The 25,969-nt window shown below is 40.9% G+C and overlaps 1 protein-coding gene across 3 annotated transcripts in view; it reads left to right on the top strand.

The window, feature by feature from the left end:
* ATRNL1 (attractin like 1) overlaps window positions 1-25,969 on the top strand; it is a 1,010,697-nt gene that overhangs the window by 932,422 nt on the left and 52,306 nt on the right. The window lies entirely within an intron of this gene.

The following is a 25,969-nucleotide window of genomic DNA, read 5'->3' as shown; positions in this document are numbered from 1 at the left end:
CTGAAAGAATTGTGGAAGATTTTGCTACGCAACTCTCATTGAAGTCAATGGGAATTTCATAGGAAATAGGACTTACTACACTGCATCAGACCTGTAGTCCTTCTAGCCCAATATCTTGTCTCTGACAGTAGCCAGTGTTAAATGCTACAATGAAAGGTGCAAGAAATTGAATCTTAGGCAGATATTCCCAACACTAGGATTCCTCCTAAACCTTTTATTGAGAAATTGGCTTCAGCCCTCATGTATGAGGTTTAATATTGCATTCCAAAATTTGTCAGAATTATCTATTTTAACTCTGGAGTTTTTGTAATTTAAATAAATGTCTTATCCTTTTTTTAATCTTTTTAAGTTCTTGGCCTCAGTGACTTACACTTAAATACAGAAAATATTACAACTTTCCCTCTTATTTATTTTATTTCCCCCTCTTTTTCATATTTAACCCAAGTCATACCATCCCACACTTATTTACTCACCATTGCAACTAAAACCTTTATTAAAATTAGCATAATGACATGTCGTTTACTGAGTCAGTACAACTAGTTGGAACTATAGCTGTGTTGTCTGCTACCTAACTATTGACATGTGTCTGCTATGAGTGAGAAGGATCTGTACATGAGAATCTCCTGTTTTACAAGTTGTGCTACAGGGAAAAATATTTTCAAAGGTTTCCAATGATCATTTCTTGTAGCGTGTTTGGATTGGCATTTGTGTGTTAGTGTTCACACTCATGGTGCCTAAGCTGTGAAAGAAAAACACATCAATCTTGTGTGTAGAATCCAGTCTGTTTCACCCCAAGTTTGGACACATTGTTCCAGTCACTGGAAAGCTTAGGCAGCAAAGAGGATGCAGGTGGAACTGCAAAGGCACTTGATGAGGCTGTAAAAGTTGTGAATGTTATCAAAGGCAAGGCTACCACTGCACACCTTGTTCACTAGTTTATGTAAAGAGATGGGCACTTAGCGCCATGAGCAGCTCTTCTATACTGTACCTCACAGGCTAACATATGGCATAGTTTTGGTCCATTTGTTTGAGCTCAGAGAAGAGGAAAGGGTTTTCCTTGGTGAGTGTAGGTTTGATCTTGTTGAATGTTTCACTAATCTATACTGGGTTGCTCTGAATGCTTTTTCTTCAGAGGCAGAATAGGACATGGATTCTCAGCCAGTGGACTGCAATTCTCATGAAGTATCAGGGTCTTGTGACTACGCGTGCCCATCCCATATTGTTAAATGGAAGGGGGTTCTACAGGTTCCCAAAGTGGTCCCAGTAAGAAAAAGGTTGAGAAATTGTGAACCTTAACTTCTCTGCCAGAATCTGTATTCCTTTAGCATAATGATCTCCCTGATACAAACCAGCAACTCTCAGAGTTTGGTCCGGCTTGTGTCACTGTGCTAAGAAAGCATGTAGCTACTCCTGCCTGCCTGCAATCTCTTGCCTCCTGGACATCTGATGCCTTTCTTATGGGTCACTCATAAAAGGAAAGAGCTATGGCTCCCTGCCTCGTGTGGTTCCATGTGATGGGTCACTGGAAGGCTTTGAATAGCTCTAAGCTGGGGCCAGGGTACATGTGGGCAGGAAGGAGGGATTTCATTGGATCACTCTCCCCTGTGCCCTAATCTTAGAGGGGAGAAATATTAAATATTCAAGAGGCAGTGTTTTTGTTGCATTTATAATCTGATTCATGCCCATCAAACTTGAATGATCTGTAATTTACATTAAATGCATAATGTTTCTCAGGTGTGCAATCTCTACTCTGTAGTGAGGGAGGCCTCAGGTTTAAAAGGGGTAAGAGAACGGGAGGGGAAGAATGAAATTGATTCGCATGTGCAAAGAAAATCAATTCATGAATGAGAAACAGAAAATGTGAAAATTTGGGTCTTCAAATTAAACTGGTCCCCCCAGGCAGGCCCTTAAGCACTCCGAAGGGCTAAGCTTTCTTTAGGTTAACACGTTCTTACTTTACTTTTTCTTCTTTTGATATGAGCCTCATAGATGTCAAAGGAAAAGAGAAAAGTTTTGAAGACAACTAACATACACATGAAGTTCCTATTTTAGGACTTTATTGAGAAACTAGTTGTACTCTGTTTATATATCAAGTTTAGTATATGCTGGATGAAAAGGTCCTGACTCTTTGTATTTCACCAGTGCAATTTATTCCACACACATTTTAATATTGGGTGAGCAAATATCTCTCCCAGTTTTAATATATGCAGCTGGGATTTTTAGGACACTATTGCTGTAAAGCAGTGTTGTCTTTTATGATAAAATTATACTCTTGATATTGAAGTTGCAGAGAGTGTTCCTTGTCCATTTACCAGAGTGCATGTGGCAGCACACTGTATAACCTCTTATGTCTACCAAAAAGATGTAAAAACTGCAGACAAGATGGACTATTAGCATGAGCTGACTGCTTCAAGCATGCAATATCCACATACTGTATAAATAACAAATATGTAGTAACAGAGCCTTGTTTTATAGAGATGTCTGGTGCCTCTGAAAGTAGAATTTTGCCTTAACTATTTTCTGAAGATCTTGCTTGGGCTGTGGGGCTGTAAAAGTTATGTGTTTCTAAAATTTGAGCATACAGAACACATGTCTAGTCAAGTTGCAATATTAGGTAAAGTGAATATAGCACTGTGCAAATGACACATTGGATGATGTGTCTTTTATGCTTGAGATAGGTGGCTTGCTTTAATATTCAGTCAACATACAGTGGGTGGAGCAGACGGCTTCCTGTAAAATTAGCATCATAAACCTTTCAAAGATAAAGTAATCTATGATTTAAATCTTTCAACAGGGATCCCATCACCTTCCCTTCTTCCCTCTATACTTTAAATTCCTTGAATTGAAGCACCTGTTTTATCAACAGAAGAAAAATCTTCACAAACCCATCATCGGACAGACATAGATTGTGAATTGCCCTGTTTCTTAGCCTTGCCATCATGAAAGGTCTCGTACATCACTGGGGCAGTGCAATTGCCCATAATCTAGCTTCCCACATTTATTTTATCATCCTCTTGGGTTAAAATGCTTGTGCTACATATTTTGGGATAAAGCTGTCCAAAATTATACAGAGACCAATCAGACTTATCATTTGATGGCATCCATCTGTTTATTTATGAAACCATTAAAGACTTATTGAGTTACTGGCTATGGAGAAAATAAATTGAGTTATCATTTATAGTTAAATTCAAACCTTGCATCTGCCGTCTTTTCAGCTTGTGTGGTGTACTCTGAAATTACACTGACTTGCAGACCTACACTTCAAGAATACATTTGCTTCACAGCCTTTTTATGCCATTTCAAGAGAATTTCTAAGGCACGAGCAATTTATGGTTCAGGAAAATGTTGATAGAAGGATGTCAGCGCTTTCTGTTAGTAGTTTAAAAGCACGATAGGGACAGTTCTGGTTTAAAAGTAGCACTTAAAAGTTTGCCGCTGTTCAACTTCCAGAATCATTTTATCTAACCCTTTTCAATCAGTATTGTTCAACTACTATAGGGAGCTCAGATTTCATACTTATGGAAGCATATAACTTCATCTCATCATCATCATGATTATCAAGTAAATTTTAAAAAGGGAAGACAGGGTGAAAGAGACTTTCTTGTGACCTCTTTTTTTATAAATACAGAGGAAAGGGCATAAGAAGACCACACAGTCCAACATTTGCAAACTTAGGTGCCTAAAGTTAAACACCTAAATCCAAATTTAGGCACTTAGTGAGAGTGACTTTATTTTTAGAGGTGCTGAGCTTTCACAGCTCTTTTTGACTTAAATGGGAGAAAGGGGTACTTGGAACCTCAAAAATCAGGCCACTTTTGTTTATCTGCTTAATTTTAATCATATGAATTGGCCCCGGATCTAATCTGAACACCCTGGTGATTTTATGAGGAAGCCCTTTTTACCGTGCACCTTTGAATACTGTATTTCAAGAAACATAAAGTCACTATTCCAATTTGGCTGATAATCTGATGCTGTCTATTTAAACAGCTAATTGGGAGAAAAAAAATCTACTACAATAACTCCTTGGTTAACGTTGTAGTTATTTTCCTGAAAAATGCGACTTTAAGTGAAACAATGTTAAGCGAATCCAGTTTCCCCTTAGGAATGAATGTAAATGGGGGGTTAGGTTCCAGGGAAATTTTTTTCCCCAGACAAAAACCATTATTATACATATACAGTATAAGTTTTAAATAATTTTAAACAAAGTATTTAATACTGTACTCACCAATGATGATTGTGAAGCTTGGTTGAGCCATGGCGTAGTGGGGTCGAGGTGCGGGGGCTTGCCCCACATCCAATGCTCTTGCCCGGGAGGTGGGTCAGGGGCTTGCCTGCGCCCCAGCTGGAATGCCAGGTGGGCAGAGTGGGATAAGCCCCCGCGCCACGACCCTGCTCTCCAGATGGAACGCCAGATGGGCAGAATGGGGCAAGCTCCCACTCCCCAACCCCGCTCCCTGGCTTGAATGCCAGGCAAGCAGAGTGGGACAATCCCCTGCACCTCAACCCCGCTCTCTGGCAGGGGCACTACGTTGGCGGGTGGAGCAGGGCAAGCCAAAAAACCTTATAATGGAATGTTGTACAACTTTAAACGAGTATGTTCCTTAATAGATCAGCAACCTAATAACGAAACAATGTTAACCAGGATGACTTTAAGTGAGAAGTTACTGTATCTGTTTTGTTTCAAAGCCTCTACCTGGTCACAGCTGAAGTGTAGTGGATAATTATGCACATCTTTCAGTATACCATTTTTTAAAGACTTCGCTAAAAAATCATGGTATTAAAAGTCGACCTTGATAAGTTGTGTTAACTAACATGATGTTAAACATAACTTTTCAGTCATTGTAAACTGGTTCCATGTGCTTAACATCATGTCCACTGATAGTGAATAAATACTTCAGGAAGCATATAATCAACTGCAACCAGCTGACACAATATTAAACACAACTCATCACTGTGTACATTAAGGGTATGTCTACACAGCAACTAAACGTCTGTGGCTGGCCCGGATCAGCTGACACAGGCGTGGGCTGCAGCGCTGTAAAATAGATGAGCTCTGAGACCCTACATTGGGGGAGGGTCCCAGATGTTCAGCTCCAGTCTGAGTGCAAACATCTACATGGCAATTTTTAGCCCCGCAAGCCTGAATCAGTTGACCTGGGTTAGCCACAGCCATGTCATGGATCTTTTATTCCAGTGCAGATGTACCCTAAAAGAAAAAATAATTTAATCTCTCTGTGACTCAGTTCCCTGTATGTAAAATGAGGATAAAAGAACTTCCCTGCTGTATGGATGTGTCTTTAAGATAAATGCATTAGAGACTGTGAGGCACTCTGATGGTATAAGGATGGGGGCAATATTAGTATCTTAGATTGAAATCATGTTCAGCATCATTTCAGTTGACATAACTCTTGAAGTTCATGTTCTAGAACAACCTAATTTTATTTCGAAGATAAAGCCTAAAGAAGAGGCTTTAAAGACCACGGACAAGTCATTTTGCCTGACTAAAGTATGCATCGGAAGTGTATTTGTGTATAATTAGTTATGCTATACATCAGACATTTCCTGCATGGTTAGATTTTGAGGGAATATTCACAAATTTTCCCAGGCAAGTTTACAATACTGTTATTAGTATATTTAAGAAAAAAACTGTTTTTACAATATATGCTCAGCGTTTTGACTCAGTGTGTTCTATTGGATTGAGAACAGGGCTGGAAACCAAGAGCTCCTAAATTCTAATTCCAATGATGTAAATGATTTCCTGTGTAGCCTTGAGCAAGAACTTTAATTTTGCCGAGTTAAGTTCTGCCCTGATGTAACCCATTCCTTATGGCAACTACATTGACTTCCGTGGGATTACAGCAGGAATGAATATGGCTTGATTATACTTATCTCACGGGTATTCTCTGAGGTTTTATTTTTGCTTTAAAATGTAAGATGCTACTGTACATACGTTCTAAGCATTATTATTATTAATGTATTAACCCTAAATATGAGATGTTAATAAGTGCAATCAATTTAGAGAAACGCATAAGAGAAGCCACAAGCACATTTGGCATGTCTAAATACCAAAGATGCTTCCATCTTGTCTTACTTCAAACAGCTCCTGTATATTACGTACAGAACATAACTGATTACTGCAATGCTGTAATTAATTGTGCATGGTTGATAAAAGTATTGACCATAGTATTTTATACAAAATTAAGTTTTATAAAGGCTATAAAACTGATTGTTGTATTTGCTCCTCCAATGGAATAGATCCAAGAGAACTGATGGGATTCCAGCTTCTGGAAGCCCTGTCTTGATAAAATGTCCTCCATTGACTTAAAGCTGTGAGGAATATTGCAGCCTCAGAACCAAAGTAAGAGCTGTCAAGCTGCCATTCAGCACTCTGTGGCCTGGTGAGGGGAGGATTCCTTTTCTTGGTTTCTCCACTGAGTTACCCAGTGCACAAACTAGTATTCAGACTGTTAGGTTAGAGCAGGGTTTCTCAAACAGGGGTGGCCGCTTCTGTAGAGAGAGCCCCTGGCGGACCAGGCCGGTGTGTTTGCTCCGGGCCAATGGGAGTTGCTGGAAGTGGTGGCCAGTAAGTCTCCCAGCCCACGCCGCTTCCACCAGCCCCCATTGGCCCGGAGCAGTTTTCCGTGGCCAGTGGGAGTCGCGATCGGCCAGACCTGCAGATGGGGCAGGTAAACACACTGGCCCGGCCTCCCAGGGGCTTTCCCTACACAAGTGGTGACCCCTTTTTGAGAAACCCTGGGTTAAAGGATTTGGGCTGTAAGCCCTTGATCAGCCTGCAAGGTACTAAGTGCCTCAACTCTCACTGGGGCCAGTGGTATTCAGAGGGAGCTGCGGGCACTCAGCACCTCATAGGAGATGCTCCACACTTTGAAGGGTCAGACAATGACTTACAAGTGATATTATGTCTAGATGAAAGAAGGCAAATTAAACACAGAATAGGTGTAAAGTGTGGACAGATTTTTATCATAAGCTTCGTGGTTGTGTCACTGTGTCAATCTTAGCCTAACATTTCCCTAAATATGGTTTTCCACTGTAATTGTCTCTGAAACTTTTCATCTACACCTTCCTCACTTTCCATCCTTCAGTGTGTTTTGATCATTTCAGGCCACTTTATTACAAATGAGGGATCTATGCTGACAAGATTGCTAGCCTTTCTGCCACTCTTTTGATTTGTGACTCTTTCTATCTTTGTATTCAGTAGTTTGGAAAATCCACTTTATTTTAGTATTTTCCAGATCCACCAAAAGAATTATAGAGAGAGAGGATTTGTAAAAGCTAGCTTTTATCAAAGCAATTCATGTTTAGTTGTGGACTTAAAATTAATCTTAATCAAGTTCTCTCTTTTTGGTTCTCTTTTATGATTTTCCACACTCATTACCTCATAGCCACTTTCAGGCCTGTTTTGTTCTACTGTGTAAACAATATCTACATTTTGCCTGTGACCAGGTACAGAATTGTTTGAAGAAACCTTAACTCCATTATTAGCTTGTTTCCCTACACTTGCTTGCCTACTGAGTCTCTCAATTATGTCTTTAAAAATAATCCCTGGATTTTTGTTTTGATTTTTGGAAGCACTGTTCTTTAAAAACTGACCTGCTTTCAATTTAAAGGCTTGTTGAGCTCTAGGTATGATGCAATTAACACTGCTTTTTGCTATTACTACAGAACTTCGTCTTTGGCATATTTTGTGAGCACAGCCATAGAAGACTCATAGAATCATAGAATATTGGGGTTGGAAGGGACCTCAGGAGGTCATCAGGTCCAACCTGCTGCTCAACGCAGAACCGATCCCCAGACAGATTTTTGCCCTAGAGCTCTAAATAGCCCCATCAAGGATTGAACTCAGCCCTGGGTTTAGCAGGCCAATGCTCAAACCACTGAGCTATCCCCAAAGCAGTGGAGCCTCCAATTCTGGGCTCTCATGTAACATAATACAACAGCTTTTCTATCAGGGTGGCTTCTGAAAAGGTGGGCACCAAATTTGCAGAGGGCTATTTTAGGTAATAACTTTAGAGAGGAAGGATGGCCTTGTTTAAATTACTGTGCTATGACTCAAAGCTACAGTAGACTCTAATCATCTGTCCTCCACAGATTTCCTGTGTGACCGTGGGCAAGTCATTTAATCTCTCTGTACCGTCTGTAAAATGGGGATAATAGTTTCCTCCCTCAGGAAGGTAGTAAAGATAATTTAATTAATGTTTGACTAGTGCTCAGATACTACTGTGATAAGTGTAGTAGCAAAATCTTTAAATACTCATTCATGGCAGGGTTTAGTGTATAACATCATCCATTATTTTCAGATCTCTGTAATACTTAGGCAGGAAGGTATTAATTAAAGTTTGTGTTAGTTACCTAAAAGTGTGTCAATATGTGAAAGGCATAACAAGTCACGCTACAAACTCTTAGAGCATAGCATAATATATACAAGCTATATTTGCATCTTTTCATGAAGAAGTTTCTCCTTAATGCCCTAGTAACAAAATATGATGGCATTTTAGTGTGTATGTTCTGGGCGTACCCTTTCTATATCGCTTCAGAAAGTTAAAGAAATCTGGAACTGACAATCATAGCAAATACTCTCTCCAAATATTTGTTCATTTGAGAGAAATCCTGAGAATAAATACACACAAATGTTCTCTTTTTCTGTGAGTAAAGGGATGCATTACAATTGTTTAGAAGTCAGACAAACCACCAGCCAGCAATACATACTGATCCAGATCCTGGACTAAAGCTAAGGAGTGCTCACCCCAGCAAGGGTGCAGAGGTGAAAAGATAGCTTTATCGGATCTCATAGATTAAAATGAAAACACACCCTATAATTACTATTTTCAGATGCTTTTAAAAGTGAAGAATGATGAGCTGAGGCAGATGAATACAGTAACCTAACCCCTATGAGCCACCTTTGCAAAATCACAATCACTTGTCAACCCAAGATGTATGACAGAACATAGCTGCCTGTCAGGATAAAACTCAAGGACGAGATCTAATATATAGTCAGAAGCCTATGTGTATTCTCTGGTTCTTCCACTTCGTACATAGAGCTCCATCCTGCAAGATGCTAAGCATGATGCAGGATGGCCTTCTTAAAATGGCCACCATCTCTCATTATTCTTATTGGTATTTTGAGACCTCCACTTAGTCTCAGTGGTCCCATATACTGTCAGGAGCCAGAGGGGGAGACAGTGGGAACAGAAGAATGTTGAGGCCAAGAGGGAGGTATTGAAGGGGTGTAGAAGGGAGCCATCGCCTAGAAATACCAGCCTAGAAATGCCCCCTTTGCCAGACTAGCCCCTCCAAACACACCAAACTATCCCTCAATTTTGCCTTCTGTACACCCCTTTCACCACTTTATCTCCTCCCCACACTTTTAGTTGCCAGTGTTTAGTATATTTGGAGAGAGTAGTTTGGTAAATGGATGTTGAAAGACTGGTGTCCCTAGAATGGCAGAGTTAATATAGCGGTGTGTGGCAGTGGTAAATTTTGACCAAATATAGTACCTGTAGATTTGGGAGGTTCCTTGATTTTATTGTTGACTCAAAAAAAACCTAAGATCATAAAACTCACTCTATATTTTGTCCCTAAGTTTGGCTTTTTCCAGGGTTTCCTTTCAGAGATCTTTGCCCTACACTTCAATTTCTTTTACCCAAAAAGAGACTCCCCTCTGCTTGTATACAGAGTGGAGTTAAGGATTCACATCTGCCGCAGTGAGTCAGCAAGAATTAGCATTTCCCCACAGGATTTCCAACACTTTGTAACAAGGCGAGTCAACGTAAGAGCCCTACCACCTTGTTACATAGTGCAGTGCAAATCACATTTAATGAAGGGATGCATGTATAAGGGAACTTTCATGATTTAGTACAAAAAATGAATAGTACATGATGAGCGGGGATCTATTATGTGTATTTTGCTTTCAAGGATTAGTCTGCAAAAATCATGCATGAGGGAATTTCTAAATGTATTCTGGTAATCCTTACCTTTCAGATAAATATTGTCACCTAAGATTTGGATATTGTTATATAACCAGATAACCTAGTCCATTAATATTGTGTTAAGAAATTTGGAAATACATTTTCTCCGGTTATCAAAAGGCCAGAGCTTTATTTAAATAATATTTCTCTAACATTAAAATAAAGTAAGGTATTATATTATCTGTGATGTTTCCATTGGTCAAAATATAGGAATCAGTGATATGAGAAAAGATTTTAGAAAAGCACACTATCCTGCATTTTCTTACCATAAATAATTAATTTTTCATAATGCTGGATGATTCCTTAATAATGAAAGCTCTCATTAACTTTACTCATTTTAAAATATTATATAAAGGACTAGCATTAAGTGACAATCTCCCAGTCTTACAGTTCAAATGAACAACATAGTAATCACATCAAGCACAAACATTCAAATTTTCAAGGCTCAGGTTTTTGATTAGGTTGAATATATTGTGTACATTTTGCTATGTACATTTATAAGATAGTTCGGCTAAAAAGTATTCTCCCCCTTTTCTCAATCATGGTGTCTCCTCTGGATTTCATTTCCCACCTTCATCTACTAAACCCTGAGCTCATTCACCTTCAAACCTTAGTGTAAGGTCCATTTTTCTCTCAGTCTTTGAGATGTGAGAAGGACAAGAAACAGTATGTGGGTTTAGGAGGAGTTGCTATTAATTGCCCAAATGGATATTGATAGTCCCAGTGGTTTTGTTTTCTTTTGCATACTGTTTGTGTTTATTTCATTGTATGTGTACTGTGCATACAACATTGAAGGTCTGGTTTACACACAGTTTTTTGTATCAGTGTACCTGTTTTGGTTAGTGGTGTGAGTTGGGTTAGAGATGCATCAATAGTAGGGGTTGTACTATTATTCGTATTTATTATTCGTATTATCATAGTACATGGGGGCCCTAGGGCATGGACCTGTTGTTGTTTGGTGCTGTATGACACAGAATAAAAAAACAGTCTCTGCCCCAAATTTCTTGCAATCTAAATTGGGAAGATTAAGAGCTCTGTTTTAGCCATGTTGAACTTAGCTGACAGCTAAACATCCACAAGGAGATGTCAGAGACAGAGAGACAGACTGAGATTTTAGTTCTGGGCAGGAGATAGGTCTGAAGTAGAAAGGTAGATCTGTGAGTAGTCCACATAGAGATGATAGTTGAATTTGTATTTACAGATGAGATTACTCTAAAATAACGTGTATAGGGTAAAGAGGAAGGGACCAAGGACAGAGCCCTGTGGAATCCCCACAGGAAGGTAGCTGACAAGTCAGAGGATGAGGATGGAGTACTGGTTCTCAGATTTGGCTAGGAAGAGGTCATTAGAGACTTGGGTGAGAATAGGTTCATTGGCATGCAAGGGAGTTCGCTGTGTTGGAGATGGTATAGGATGAAATTGGAGGAGAGGAGCTCCAGACAGCAATAGTAAACAGCATGTTCCAAGAGCTTAAAGATGAAAGTGAGAAGGGAGGTGGGGTAAAAGTTTGAGAGGCAAGTGGGGTCATGTGTGTAAAGGGGGTTAAGATGGGAAAGACTTAATCATGTTTGTATTCTGAGGAGGAAGAACCAGAGGAGAATGATAGGTTATGGAGAAAAGTAAGGGGTGAGGATGACAGTGCATGCCAACCTGGAAGTCCAGGGGATGAGACTGGGTCACTGGGGCATGTGGAGAGATTAGAGGAGGAGAGCAGCCAAGAAACTTCTGCATGTGTGACCGAGGAGGAGGAGTTGTAGGGGAAAGGGGAAGGGAAGGGAAGCGAGTCTAGTATTGTACCACTTTGACTATACCGGTTTAGGTACAGCAATACAGCCTTTGGGTGTAGATAAGTCCTAAATAAATGTCTCCAGGGAAGTCCACAGGTGCACAATGTATGAGATCATCTGTAAACATTCAAATTAGATGCACATGTGTTCCCCACTACAAAGAACCATGTTTTGCTAGTGTTTTTCTGTTATCAAATTGATTGCTCTGACTTTATGTATTTGTTGTTGTATAATAATTGTCCCACTTTTATTAGCTTACTGTGCACTTCTTTTGGTTTCATTTTCATATTATTTATGGCCTTTTTAATATTACTCATTATGGGCTCCATTTTCTATAATCTCTCCTGTCTGGATTTCCCTAACTTGGTTTATAATGGTTTATATGTTCTCTTTCACTCTGCTCGTTAAAAAACTAGAAGTTATGAAACTCAGCTTTCTTAAACTCGTATCCTTCTCTTTTGATTTCAAAATTGTGTGTATAAATCTTAATGCTCCATTCAAAGCTCTGGATATTGAAGTTTGCTGTTTATCCACCAAGTAGGCACGGTCTGTGCAAGGGCTTATCAAATCTGGAAGGAAAGAGGGAGGGTATCTTTATTTCCATGTGTTCCTTAATTCCTGCCAGCAAAGGTGCAAATTGGTACTACTGTTGAGGGTGGTTTTCTATTGTGGTCACCTTTCCACTAGGATGGAATGAAAAGATACTGATTCATGTCACACAGGCCACTGAATAAATGTCAGAGAGTAGTAACGTTTTGTCACTAGTGAGGAGGACTAGATGTAACTGATAACCTGTATGTGAAGGGCCACAGATCCAGTTACCAATAACTTGAGCCATCTAGTTTCTGCCTATTTTGTATTTTGTCTCATTTATATCCTTTGAAATTACAATAAAAGGTGTAACAAAAAGTCATTAATAGGGGGGAAAAAGTTTTCCAATTAGTTGTTCTCTGCTCTCATGCTGTACAGAACACTTAGAACGGAATAGTGACTTCTCGAGAAATCACATTTCAGAAAGTAAAAGTTTCTTAAAGGCTTTCTTTTATAATGGTCATTGCTGGTAGTGGATTGTAACCTGCATTCTAATCGCCTTTTCTGTTGGATGCTACTTGAACATCAAAACTACCATTCTTTAATTGGAGCTGTTCTGTCAGCTCATGGTAACACAGCTTTTTTTCTGTTCAAAATACTGTCAGCATTTCAGCCCAGATGATTTATCTGAAAGAATAGTTCTCTATTTAAAGAAATAGCAGCAGACTACTAGATACCAAATACAGGAACTTACTTTAATAGATGCTCTGTTTCAGGAGCAAAACTATCAATTATGCACATTTTGTGATCTGACATTGCAAATAAAAGACTTGGTTTATGGTTTCTCTCTGCAGTTGTGTGCATTTGTTGTAAATTCAGATTATGTTGTAGTGCTGTATTGCCTTTCCTAGACTAGTGAGGCTGAAATGAAGGAAAATGCATCTGATTGAAGTTACTGTACTACTCATAGTTTCTTTCATTCTAGACACAAATGGAACCAATTTTATTTGCTATTAGTGCGGAACAGAAACGTCATTTTCTTATTACATACAGTAGATGCTACAAAGAAGGACTGGTGCACTGCAGATCTATTCCCTCAATCCCTCCCTCACTAAACTAAGTAGAATTTTCAGAACAACATATAATGTTATACACCCTATCATACAAGCTAAAATACCTAGGTATAATGGGAAGAATTTATGGTGAAGAAGCACTTTTAACTCTGATAAATGTTTATGATGTGAGTAGTATCTCAGCGTATGTAGTATAAATCTGTAAGAGGTGAGAGGCCTCTCAAATATCATATAATCATATGAGGAATTGCATTTATCTTGCATCTTTTACCCTGTCACCTATACATTGTAAATTAATGTCCACTGTGGCTTCAGCCTCTGAATAGCTCCCAACCACCCACTTTTTCCTTATTATAAACAACTAAAAAGGATGGGAAAATAGAAATTAAATCTTAACTATGCATTACATGCCCCACAAATGCTATAATTATTCATAGTGTGCATATAAAGCAGTCAGTTTATATCACACCATAAAAATATTAAAGAGATCGAGTAAATTATAGCATATTTCCTGGAAAAATAGCAAGAAATTACTCAGGTCATTAGGGCTATATATACCCGTCCCAACCATAAGCAGCTTTCCATAGACTTACCATTCACAACATACTTACCATAAGTACAGACCCAGAGAGCCTCCTAGAAAATAACAAAAATTGTGTAGGAAAAAGTCCTTGTTAACAGCTATGACATCTCACCCACCTATCTTGTCTTTGAAGCAACAAATTCAAGTGCTTGCCCGGGAGCCACTCACCAGTTACTTTGGTCTTCCTATCCTGTTCCATCCCTTTGGAGACCATCTGTTTCACATCCTGCATTTCTGGACTACCGTTACAACAGATTGATGGGCTTTTGAGGTTGTGGAAATGCATTTCCATTTTGCAATCTGTTTGGGCTGAAGACATTGTCTGAGGTGGGAAACCATCATTAGGAATACAGGGTTCTACCATTTGGCCTATTAGCAGATCCCAGAGTATTCACGAAGTTCCTAGCCATTGTAGCAGACTGCCTCAGAAGGATGGGATCCAAGTATTCCCATAGTTGGAAAATTGTCTAGTTTGTGGACTGTCAAATAGAGAACATCATCCAGCATATCCGCAGCTGTCCACTTGACTGGATCTGTTAATAAACAAAGAAAAGTCAATATTGATCCTAACAAAGAAAACAGAATTTATCAGAGCTATGCTGAATTCCATCTGTGGCCTATCTCCCCTCAGAAAGATTTCACACAATTCTTGAATTGTGTACACACCTGCAAGCACAAGTTAGGACTTCTGTAATAACACGCCTTATGGATCTTTGTGACTCCACATGTGAGACTGCTTACAGAGCTGGTCAGGGTCAATATATTGACTAGACAAGCATCAGTGGACGCTCAATGGCTAATTTCATCAGCAAGGACACTGCCCCCTCTGATATTCAGGATATACTCAGACCCAATATGAGTATACCTGTATAAATGGAAGAGATTTTCAATACGAGCTTATAACTACTATCACTGTTGAAATCTCAAATCACAGCCATTCTGGACTACTACTTGCACCTTAACAAATCTGCTCTCTGTGGATACACTTGACAGTGATATCAGTCATTCATCCCCTGTACAAAAATCTTCAGTAGTCTCTCACCAAGTGGTGAAGAGATTTCTGAAAGGTTTATCAAAATTCTTTCCTCCAGTAAAACAGCCCTTTCTAAGTTGGGACTTTAGTTCTGTAAGGGTTCAGCTTACTACATGCTTGCTACATGCTCTCTCTTTAACTCTCTAAGATATCTTTTCTAGTGGCAATAACATTGGCCAGAAGAGTGGGAGAATTGCAAAAACACAATGGCAGGCTCACCATATAAGTTTCCATTGAACTGTACCATAAGTTTCTCCGTAAGGTGGTTTCACGGTTTCATTTAAATATTTACCTACCAATATTTTTCCCAAAAACAATATTCAAATAAGGGGGAAGAAAGGTTACATTCCTTGAATGTGCATAGAACACATTTCTATCTGGACAGAACTAAGCATTCAGAAAGTCTCCTAGACTGTTTGCAGCATACAGATAGAAAGTCAAAAGTGAAGCTGTCTCAGCACAAAGAATCTCCAATTGTATCTCCTTGTGCATCAGGCTCTGCTATCAGCTGGTTAGTAAAAGCCCAGTGACAAAATAACTGTTCATTCAACAAGAGCTCAATCCACTTCAATGACATCTGTCAAGAACCTATCAGTTTTAGATATTTGTAAAGCAGCAACATGGTCCTCAGTTCACATGTTCACTGTGCATTATGCTATTGTCCAGGCTTCCAGAGAAGATGTGAAATTGGTACAACTGTGCTATGTCCGTTCTTTCATTAGGCTTCTGATACCCACATCCAACAAGGGCTACTGCTTGGGAGTCATCAATAATGAAATATATATGTATATAAAAATAATGGATATTTACATGTACAGTTATTGTGGTTCCTGTTGTGAGAGATGTTTGTCTCTCTCTGTATATGTTTGCCCCTCTCTCTCTCTATATATATATATATTCCACAACCTACCCCATCTGGCATCCTCACTACTTCAGAGTCTGTAAACATTGGCTTGCAGTTGACAAAGGAACTCAGGGTGTTGGGGCAGCTCTGCCCTTTATGCCCTGGATGGAAGACACAAGTATATGCAGAATATAGATGCACCATCCTAATGGGTGTTACTCACTAAAACGTTCCAGCTTGAGTGCACTGGATACATACCCTCCAATAGTGGAATGTATATCAACTACATATCTTGAAGAACCACAGTTACTGTATAGGTAACTAACCAGTTCTTCTTCCCTCAGGATAGTTACCGCTTAAAGGAATATTCCATGCATTCCCACAAATATCACAGGATATTGCAGGATTTGAAGCAGACACTGTGTGACCCATTGGAAAAATGAAAACCTTTCCCTTCCAAAGCATAAAAATCCCTTTGAAACTTTGAAGGTCATGAAACAATGGATCTTAAACCTGTCATTGGTACAGTTTCAAATTGTCCATTCTGCATATCAGACCAGTGTAATTTGGCCATCAAATTCCAGATTTGGAAGGAGAGAAGGAAAAAATTTGTGACAGGTTGATTTTTTTTTTTATGGCAGCTCTACGGAGACCTAGAAGTTAAAGGTGTGTGATAATGCAATTTACACAGATGATTCTGAACACTTTGCTAATTCTACCTAACAGATACATATGGCAACCTTAGTATTTTTTTGTATTTCCCTATTCTGGATTTATTATAAGAAGTACCTTGAATATTGCAAAATAATGAGGTTAACTAACTGCTTATATATATTTAAAGACAGGTTCTGATTCCCTTCTGAGTTAAGTATTACTTTAATCCTCAAGCAGCCCTACTGATTCACTGATGCTGTGTACCTTATAACTATTCACGTGTGAGGGCATCAGGATCTAGCCCATTGTTATCTCAGACAATTGGCAAATTTAAGTAACTTCTGTATCACATAGGTCCACAATTTATCAAATATGTCCACATATGTGTGGAGTTAGTGCATATGTGAATATAAATATATATATAGGTGGTCTGGTTGTTATATATTTAGGCTGTCTAACACTTCCAATTATAAAAGATTCTTGACAACTTTTAGTAGAAATTCTACCACCTCTATTGTTTCCAGCAGACCTTTGAAATTTAGCAGGGAGAAAGCCCTTGGGCTAGAGAAGTGCATTTTCTTTGTCCCATTAAATTCTATTCTGATTTTAGCTGAATTATAAACTGTTAAATATCACAATTTTCTTCCTCTCAATTGCATGCCTCAGGAAGTCATTGGCAGCATGCCAGCATATAATGGAACACGTTCTAAAGAGCCAGTTTTGTGTTGCTTCCACTGTTGTAGAAGCAGCAGCAGTCACTGTACTTGAGATGAGTGGAGCTGCTGGAGCAGTGTGGGGAGAGCTGAACCAGGTCAGGCTCTCCCCTCCACAGTCTCTCAGCCCTGCACCTTGCCTGTGGTCCCAGCATCCCATTCACTGGAGTTACTACATGGCACAGGAACTCCCTCATGTCCTTGAGTATGGAAAGAGCCAGGACAGGCTCCCCCTACAATCCTGTGGAGTCAGCATGTGACCCCAACAGCCCATTTTCCACCCCTTTTCCCAGGGCACCACACCTCACAAGGGCAGGGGGAGACAGAGGCATCCAAGATAGACTCCCCATCCCAACCATGCTGTGGGCACAACCCATCTCACCTCTACCCCCCAGCTGAACAGACTTGTGCTGTTGCTAGCTAAAGTATTTAGTCCTGTAATTCAAGTGGAAGAACTCTGTGCTGTAGTGTTGAAAATTAAGGATTCAAACCCTGAAGATGACACATTATGGGGGAGTTGTTACAGCTGCACTTACCTCTTTTCTTTAAAACTCCTCTACAGAAATTACATATGGACAAACTGTTTTTAAGAAAGATATTTAGAGTGCAAAGTCAGGCATCTGGAAGTTTTGAAATGCCAGACTTACCAGCAGCTGTGCAATCTTTATTCCACTCCTATGTGTGTATGCATTATGTTAGTCTTTAATTACATAATCACATGCTGTGTTTCCACAGTACCCTTGTCTCATTCATTGGACAGACTGGACACAAAAGAGGGCAGAATTAAGGTTGTACAAGCAGCTATCAATCTGGCATTTCCTAATTTTAAGTGCATGACTTTCCCACTCAGATAACTTTCATTTAACATAGTTCTTTGTGTGTCTGTGTGTTTGCATATACTAGAGAGTGAGGTTTTTGGTGCTGAACAAACAGAACTCACAGTTGCTTGGGAGCAGGCTGCTATAGGGCCTACTTAAACATTCTAGTGCTGGAGACATATGATCCCAGGCCATGGGTGAAAGCACATTGAATATGTCATAGAAATGGTTTGTCTTTGGATGATAGCTGCATCTCTCACAAAGCACCTCACTATGAAATGATATTAGTGGTGAATGTGGAGAATGTGCTTTTTCAGTAGCTTGAGGTGTACTTATATGAAGTTTGCTGGTGAATGACATGATAAATAAAATCCAGAGGGAAAATGATGTACAGTTAAATATATGTTTTGGTGACAGGCACTGCAGCAGCAAAAGCAAAGAAAAAGAAAGAGCTGCAGCAGAAGGTAAAAATGAGAAGAAGGAAGAAACAAATGCCTTCTTAAACTAATGGCTCTTTGAATGTTTTGTCTATTATCCCAAATTGGGCTAGGAATGATCTATTTCACAGGGAATTTTTATTCTTGTTCATTTCTTAATATATCTTATATATGTCTCTCAGAGATCCATGTTTATAAAACACTTATTAGGAAGGGAACTATGCCATTTGAGGGGGGGAATGGTCTGTATTTAGTACAGCATTATTTTACCTTGCAGAGAATTTAAAACATATTTTGTCATTGCCTTTTGCTGCTAATTTCAGTGCCAGAATCACATTACTCCCTGCAGTGGATCTCCTTTCCTGCCAGTAGATTTCTCAGCAAACGGAAAAGCATTAAGTCATTTTCTCTAATTATGTGTCTCTCTAAATATCTAATTATCATTGGGAACAAATTGCATGTTACAAAGATAATATTATGGAGAACTGTTAATCTGTGAGGCTGCTGCTTTTGAGTTTTTGAACGGTCTCTGCAGCTGCTATAGCAGAATTTTTGCCACCTGGACACTTCATTATCATTTTGTATTTAAACTTAAAACCAGCTGATTAGAGGTCATAATATTGGACTTGGCTTCCTCAAGCATTCTGCACATTCAGGTAAGGGAAAGTGCCTGAATATCCTTCACTCTTTCTTCATCTCTGTGATACTTTAGCATTCTGAGAAATAAAGAGTATGTGGAAAGAATAAAAACTAAAATATTTAGTTTGGATGAAAGATTAATTGTTTTTTTCTGGTAATACTTTCGTCATGTTGTCTGGAGTGGCTTACAACCATGAGTGTCTACCTCAGGGCAGACTGTCAAAAGCAGGACAGACACCCCAACTGGTAGTATGTTCTATAATTGGATTTCACCAACTCAGTACCAAATGTGAATTCCCCAAGTACTACAATAGTCTTATGCTGGAGTCACAGACAGTCCCCATAGATACTCCATTCTATCTTGCCACCCAGGCAAGCTGGACTATTTGATAATGGTCACTTCAACCAAAAATCACAAAATATTCAGGTTACACCCAATCCCAAGAGACCAGTCACTCACCCAGGTCGATTTGCATCCTAGATCTTACACCAAAGACAATGCTGGTAACCAATTCTTTAGTAAACTAACTAAAGGTTATTAGCTAACAAAAAGGAATGATAGTTATTGAGAGGTTAAACAGGTAAAAAACAGGTGAGTTGCAGCCTATAATTTCAAAAAAAAGAGAAGATGTAATAATCTACCAGTTTCCAAAAGTATTTTACGGGTACAGAGAGTAACTGGGGAACTTCATTGTCTTGTTCAGTTATTCTGCCCTCTTAGAATCCAAACAATCCAGAGATGAAGAATTTTCCATGTATCTATATTATTAGCTTCTTCTCACCAAAACTAAGCAGACATCAACAGTTCCCAGACAGGTCTCTTCTTTGTGGAGGTGGGAACACAGTTCACAGTCTTTGATCCTTGATCTCACACAGTGGGTCATTTGCATTTAATGAAGAGGACTTAACATCTTGTAAGAGACCATCATTTACGTTACAGGAGGCTTCTTTCTCATTTGTTTGGTTATATAGTTACAGGGGTATATACAATGCAAGTATTTGCCATTACATTATAACATGGGGTATAGTTGAGTGAGAACAATACAGATAGTATCCTATAAACATTCTATAAAACACTATACACATTCTTATTAACTTAACATCTAATATTTATTTTGATAATACTAACACACAAGTAGACAAAAGCGGCTTCCAGCTCTGCATTTGTAAGTGTTCAGTGAAACCTGAAGTCTTGGCATGAGCTGGCACCTGGTCTGCCAATGTCACAAGTGTATTTTGAATTGCACCACTGACGAGTGGCTACATAGTCACATGGTAAATACATGGGCTTTTCTTGCCAAATACAGTAGCAGGCATCTGCATAGTAATTACGTACTTCTGCAGATTACTTGATAATTGATTTAAGAAACTTTAAAGTAATTAACATAATCTGCACTTTGGTTTAGAAAGGGGAAATTACCAGGTTCTTACCCTATGATTATTTCTGAATGCGCTGCACTTTTGTGTTCTGCGTTACATACTACCAGCACAATCCTGACAACTGCAGAGTATCCTTCAATTCTCATTGCAGTCAACAGGCATTGAGGGCATTTGGCAACTGCAGGATGAGGTCCCCAGTAATCAAATACTAAGCAGAGCTTGTGAGTAAAGAGTATATTACGTGCAATGGTGCACTGTATACAAACAACATTATTGATTTTCAATTGTAAATTCCAGTGTTCTGAGCTCAGAGGCATATTGTGAGTATTTTCGGTGTCCAATTTTACTCACATTAAAACTTTACTTCTAGTGTTTAAATTCCAGATTCTTTTAAATTCTTTTTCACATCAGTCCTTCAAACCACAAGATTTTAAAGAAAACACATGTATGGAAAAGACTTTGTTCTGTTCTTAAACAGTGCTAGGAAGACATTATTTGTTTGCATTGTAGTCTTAGGGTTTGGCTACCCTTGGAGCTGTGCAGCGCTGGGAGTTAAAGCTGTCTTCGTACAGCTGTGAAGGGAAAGTTCTGCAGTGTGACCACACTGACAGCTACCAGCACTGCAGTGTGGCCACATTTGCAGCATTTGCAGCGCTGTTGGGAGTGGTGCATTATGGGCAGCTATCCCAGCGTTCAAGTGGCTGCAACAGTGCTTTTCAAAAGAGGGGGGTGGGGTGGAGTGTGACAGGGAGCGTGGGGGAGAGAGAGAGTGTGGATTTTTGGAGCCAGACACTGTGTCAGCTCCCTGCCTTGCAAATTCCGACCACTTCCCCCACCCCTCTCTCATTCACTCTTAAATGCAAATAGCCTTCAGGCCAGATAAGCAGCTGCTCCCACGGACTCCATCGCCCCCCACCCCCACCGTGCTGTTTCTCTTCTCAAGCAAACACTAGCTGTGGACATTCCCTGCCTGCCTCTGCTCCAGCAAACAATTGCTGTGTTTGTTTTTCAGATAAGCAGCTCCGGGAGCCCCGAGTTCACAACAAAACAAAGAGAGTTCTTTGGTTAAAAGCATTATGGGAAAATTCTGGAGGTCAGTTACAGCGTAGTAAGATTAATCACTGTTTACACTGGCACCCCAGCACTGCAGCACCAGCACTGTTCTCTTTATTCCTCTCGTCCATGTGGAGTACAACCAGCGCTGTAGCCAGGGAGATACAGCGCTGTATGTGCCTTACCAGTGTGGACAGGGAGTAAGTTACAGTGCTGTAAAGCCACCACCAGCGCTGTAACTCTCAAGTGTAGCCAAGCCCTTTGTGTTACAACCAGGAATATGGAGGATTGCTGGTTAGTGGATGTTGGGATTACCACTCATGTCCTGAAGGATGTGTTTGAAAAAGTAATACAAGAAATCTGGAAATTGATCTAAACAATAGTTATAATGCTGCCCCCTGTCATGCATAATCAGATCAGTGAAATTCTGTCAGTATTCAAGACAGGTACTAGAACAAAACCAAACTAGTGAAATCCATTAATAATCAAGCCTCGTGAGAATAGAGCTAAAACATTTCCTGTGTTACTTTCCTGACAAAGTTACTTAAACAAATCCAACACTTTTAGAACCATATGAGAAATTCCAGCCCTAGTTCTGCTCTTCTAGTTATGCAGATAACCTTGAAAATATATACCAAGTGTTACAGAGGCAGTGTCATCTGCCTGAGTCTGAAGACAACGTGAAACAATAACTCAAAGAGGTGTGAACTGCCTTGTTCATCTCAGTCACTTTCCCAGGGACTTTGCAAATCTGCAGTCATGAAATTTGGTATTTTTCCAAGATGTTATGGAATTTGACATTTTGCTGCAGCCACAAACACACTTTTAAATGTTCTGTCTCCTTGCCCTGCTGGGATCTGCTTGCAGCTGGTACTTGATCTTTAGTTTTTCCCACAGAGGGAAATTAATTGGATTAGAGTGCATGTCCCTTGCACTGTTCCATGCATCAGAGATTAGGGAGAAAAACTGGATTCCAACCTGCAACCAGGGAATGGAGGGATCCTGAATCACAGTATCCCTCCCACCTTCTAGCAGATCCTCTCAGCTTATTCCCTTTCCTGCTTCTCTCCCTGGCCCAGCTCCTCACCATGACTGTTTGATTACTCTCATGTATGTCCTAAAAGCTCCCCACTCTCCCAAGCCGTCCCACTCCTTTTGCTCCCACTCAGCCTAAAGACAGCCCCATTTTCAATCCATATACTTTCTTCCTGCGCCATCAGAACCTAGTCTGTGCCTATATCATCAGTCTGTGCCTATATAAAAGGCTCTGCCTCCTGCTAATTACTCATCTTTCCACAACTCTCTTTCTGACTCTGTTTCCTCCATCTGCTCATCATGTTTTCTGCTTTGTCCAGCCCATCCCCTCCCCACCATTCACCCCTCCAATCCATGACAAGTTGAAAACTCACATGAAATTCCTTTTTCCAAAAATGTTCAGCAATGAGAGGGTTAATATTCCATTCGCTTGAATAAAAAGCGGTGTCTCTGTTTAATCATGCCCTGGATATTGATTGTTTTTGATCTGTTTCGTGTGTGAGTGCATATGTTCCCTCAAAGGAGCACTCTTTCCTCTCATCCCATCAGAGGATTTCTCCTCCCTCATTTCAGCAACATTGTTTGACCAAAGATCAATTCCTTTCTTTGTTCAGCCACAGAAGTTGCTGCAGAACAATATATGAAGCTATACTTGCAGCACTTGCCAACCAAGGAAAGAAGAGACTGAGTCTATGGGCTTTGGCTACACTGGAGAGTTGCAGCGCTGGTGATGGGGTTACAGTGCTGCACCTCACTCTGTGTCCACACTTGCAAAGCGCAGCCACCGCTGCAACTCCCTGGCTGCAGCACTGGCTGTACACCTGGTCTGCTTGGGGTGTAGCGATTCCAGCACTGGTGATGCAGCACTGGTCATCAAGTGTGGCCACCAAAAGCGCTTTTATTGGCCTCCAGGGTATTAGGAGGTATCCCAGCATACCTTTTCAGCCACTCTGCTCATCATGTCGCACTCCACTGCCCTGGGCTCAGGTGACCCACCCTTTAAATGCCCCAGGAATTTTAAAAATCCCCTTCCTGTTTGCTCAGCCAGGTGTGGAGTGCAATCAATCAGTGACCATGCCTCCACGCCGCAAACGAGCCCCAGCATGGAACACTTCCGAGCTGCAGGACCTCATCAGTGTTTGGGGTGAGGAAGCTGTGCAGTCACAGCTGCACTCCAGCCGTAGAAATTATGATACCTATGGCCAGATATCAAAAGTCCATGCTGCAAAGGGGCCATGAATTGGATGCGCTGCAGTGCAGAGTTAAAGTAAAGGAGCTGCGGAGTGCCTATTGCAAAGCCCGCGAGGGAAACCGCCGCTCAGGAGCTGCCCCCACGACCTGCCGTTTTTACAAGGAGCTGAATGCCATACTTGAGTGTGACCCCACTGCCAATCCGAGGACCATGATGGAGAGTTCAGAGCAGGGAGAAGTGGGGGAGGCTGTAGAGGAAGCCGAGAGTGAGGCTACTGGGGTGGAGGGAGACACCCCGGAGTCCTAGGAGGCATGTAGCCAGGAGCTCTTCTCAAGCCAGGAGGAAGCTAGCCAGTCGCAGCAGCTGGAACTTGTTGGTGAAGAAGAAGCAGAGGAGCGGGTTCCTGGTAAGCAGCTTTTATTTTAAGGATGGAAATGTTTCGGGAGAGGAGGAGGAGTGGGGTGGGTTATGGCTGCATGCATGCATGGCTAGATATGGAATAGCCCATTGATTTGGTCTATCACGTCTCGGTAATCGGCCACAGTAATCTCTTCAAAAGTTTCAGCCAGAGTGTGGGAATGCGCTTGCGCAAGTTTATAGGGAGAGCCACCATGGTCCTTGTCCCAGTCAGGCTAACTTGTCCGCGCCACTGTGCCGTGAGGGGTGGGGAGACCATTGCTGCACACAGGCAAGCTGCATAGGGACCAGGGCAGAATCCACATTGCTGTAGAAGACCCTCCCACTCTTCCCAGGTAACACGCAGCAGTGATATATCTGGCAGTAGAAAATCCTGTTGAAAATGTAGGGATACTGTTCAGTGCAGGTCCCCCCCAGCTGCTCTCTGCTTTCCCCAATGCACAGAAACCCCAGTGAGCCCTGACTCAAGCAGCTCCCCTTCCCAGGTGAGTCACGGCAGAAACACTCACCCCATTACTCACCATGTCTTTGCTGCTGTGGCCTCTCTGTGCTATGTTTGCTATGTGTAAATGATGCTACAAATAGTCTACAAACTCCTTCACTGTGATAATAAACAATGCAGCCTCTGTATTAAATGTTTCTATTTCTGTTTTTTTAAGTGTCCTTGAATCCTCCGGCCCTAACAGCCTGCTGAAAAATTACAGAACTTGAGGCGTAAACCAAGGAAAAGCAAAGAAGATTTGGTGAAAGCAGTTATGAATCAGTATGCCAGCGAGAGTAAGAGGCTGCAGGACTGGAGAGAGAAAATGCATGAGTGGAGGGAAACACAAATCAGGAGAAAGGAATTGGCTACCAGGAAAAGCACAAAGCAGCTGATAAGCCTCCTGGTGCGCCAAATGGACTCTATGCAGTCTCTCGTAGCCATGCAGGCATATCAGTACCGTGCTAACCCCGCCCCCTCCCAAAGCTCTCTCCCTTGTGCCCCAGTGTTTGCTCAAAACACCTTTCTCCAGCAGCCTGGTTCTTACCACCACCAGCTGCCCCCAACACCTGTACGTTCACCTACCAGCCCTGAGAACTACAACCCTTATCCTATGCACTCAACCCCCATCACCATGCAGCATATGAATCCTGAAGTGCAGCTGGCATTGCACAGCAATCCAGGCAGGACATATTCAAACCTCTGAAGGTACAGTCCAGCATCCTACCCCTCTGCCCTTTTATGTACTGTATTTTGAATAAATGATTTCTTGGCTTTTAAAACATTTTTTATTATTGCAGAAAGTGAGAAATACTGTACCCCAAGGGAAAAACAGACACAGCAAATCATTGTAACCACTGCACTTCACACCCGTGCAAGGCACCAAACATTACTGTTGGCTTTCAGCCTCAAATTGCTCCCTTAAGGCATCCCTAATCCTTGAAGCCCTGTGCTGGGCCTCTCTAGTAGCCCTGCTCTCTGGCTGTGCAAATTCAGCCTCTAGGCGTCGAACCTCGGAGGTCCATTCCTCACTGAATGTTTCACCCTTCCCTTCACAAATATTATGGAGGGTACAGCACGCGGATATAACAGCGGGGATGCTGCTTTCCCCCAAGTCTAGCTTCCCGTAAAGACACCTCCAGCGTCCCTTTAAACAGCCGAAAGCACACTCCACAGTCATTCTGCACCGGCTCAGCCTGTAGTTGAACCGGTCCTTGCTCCTGTCAAGCTTCCCTGTATACATGGTTTCATGAGCCATGGCATTAAGGGGTAAGCGGGGTCTCCAAGGATCACAATGGGCATTTCGACGTCCC

The sequence above is a fragment of the Gopherus flavomarginatus genome, chromosome 6 (assembly GCF_025201925.1).
Source record: "Gopherus flavomarginatus isolate rGopFla2 chromosome 6, rGopFla2.mat.asm, whole genome shotgun sequence".
NCBI lineage: Eukaryota > Metazoa > Chordata > Testudines > Testudinidae > Gopherus > Gopherus flavomarginatus.
This window is presented reverse-complemented; position numbering and strand designations above follow the sequence as displayed.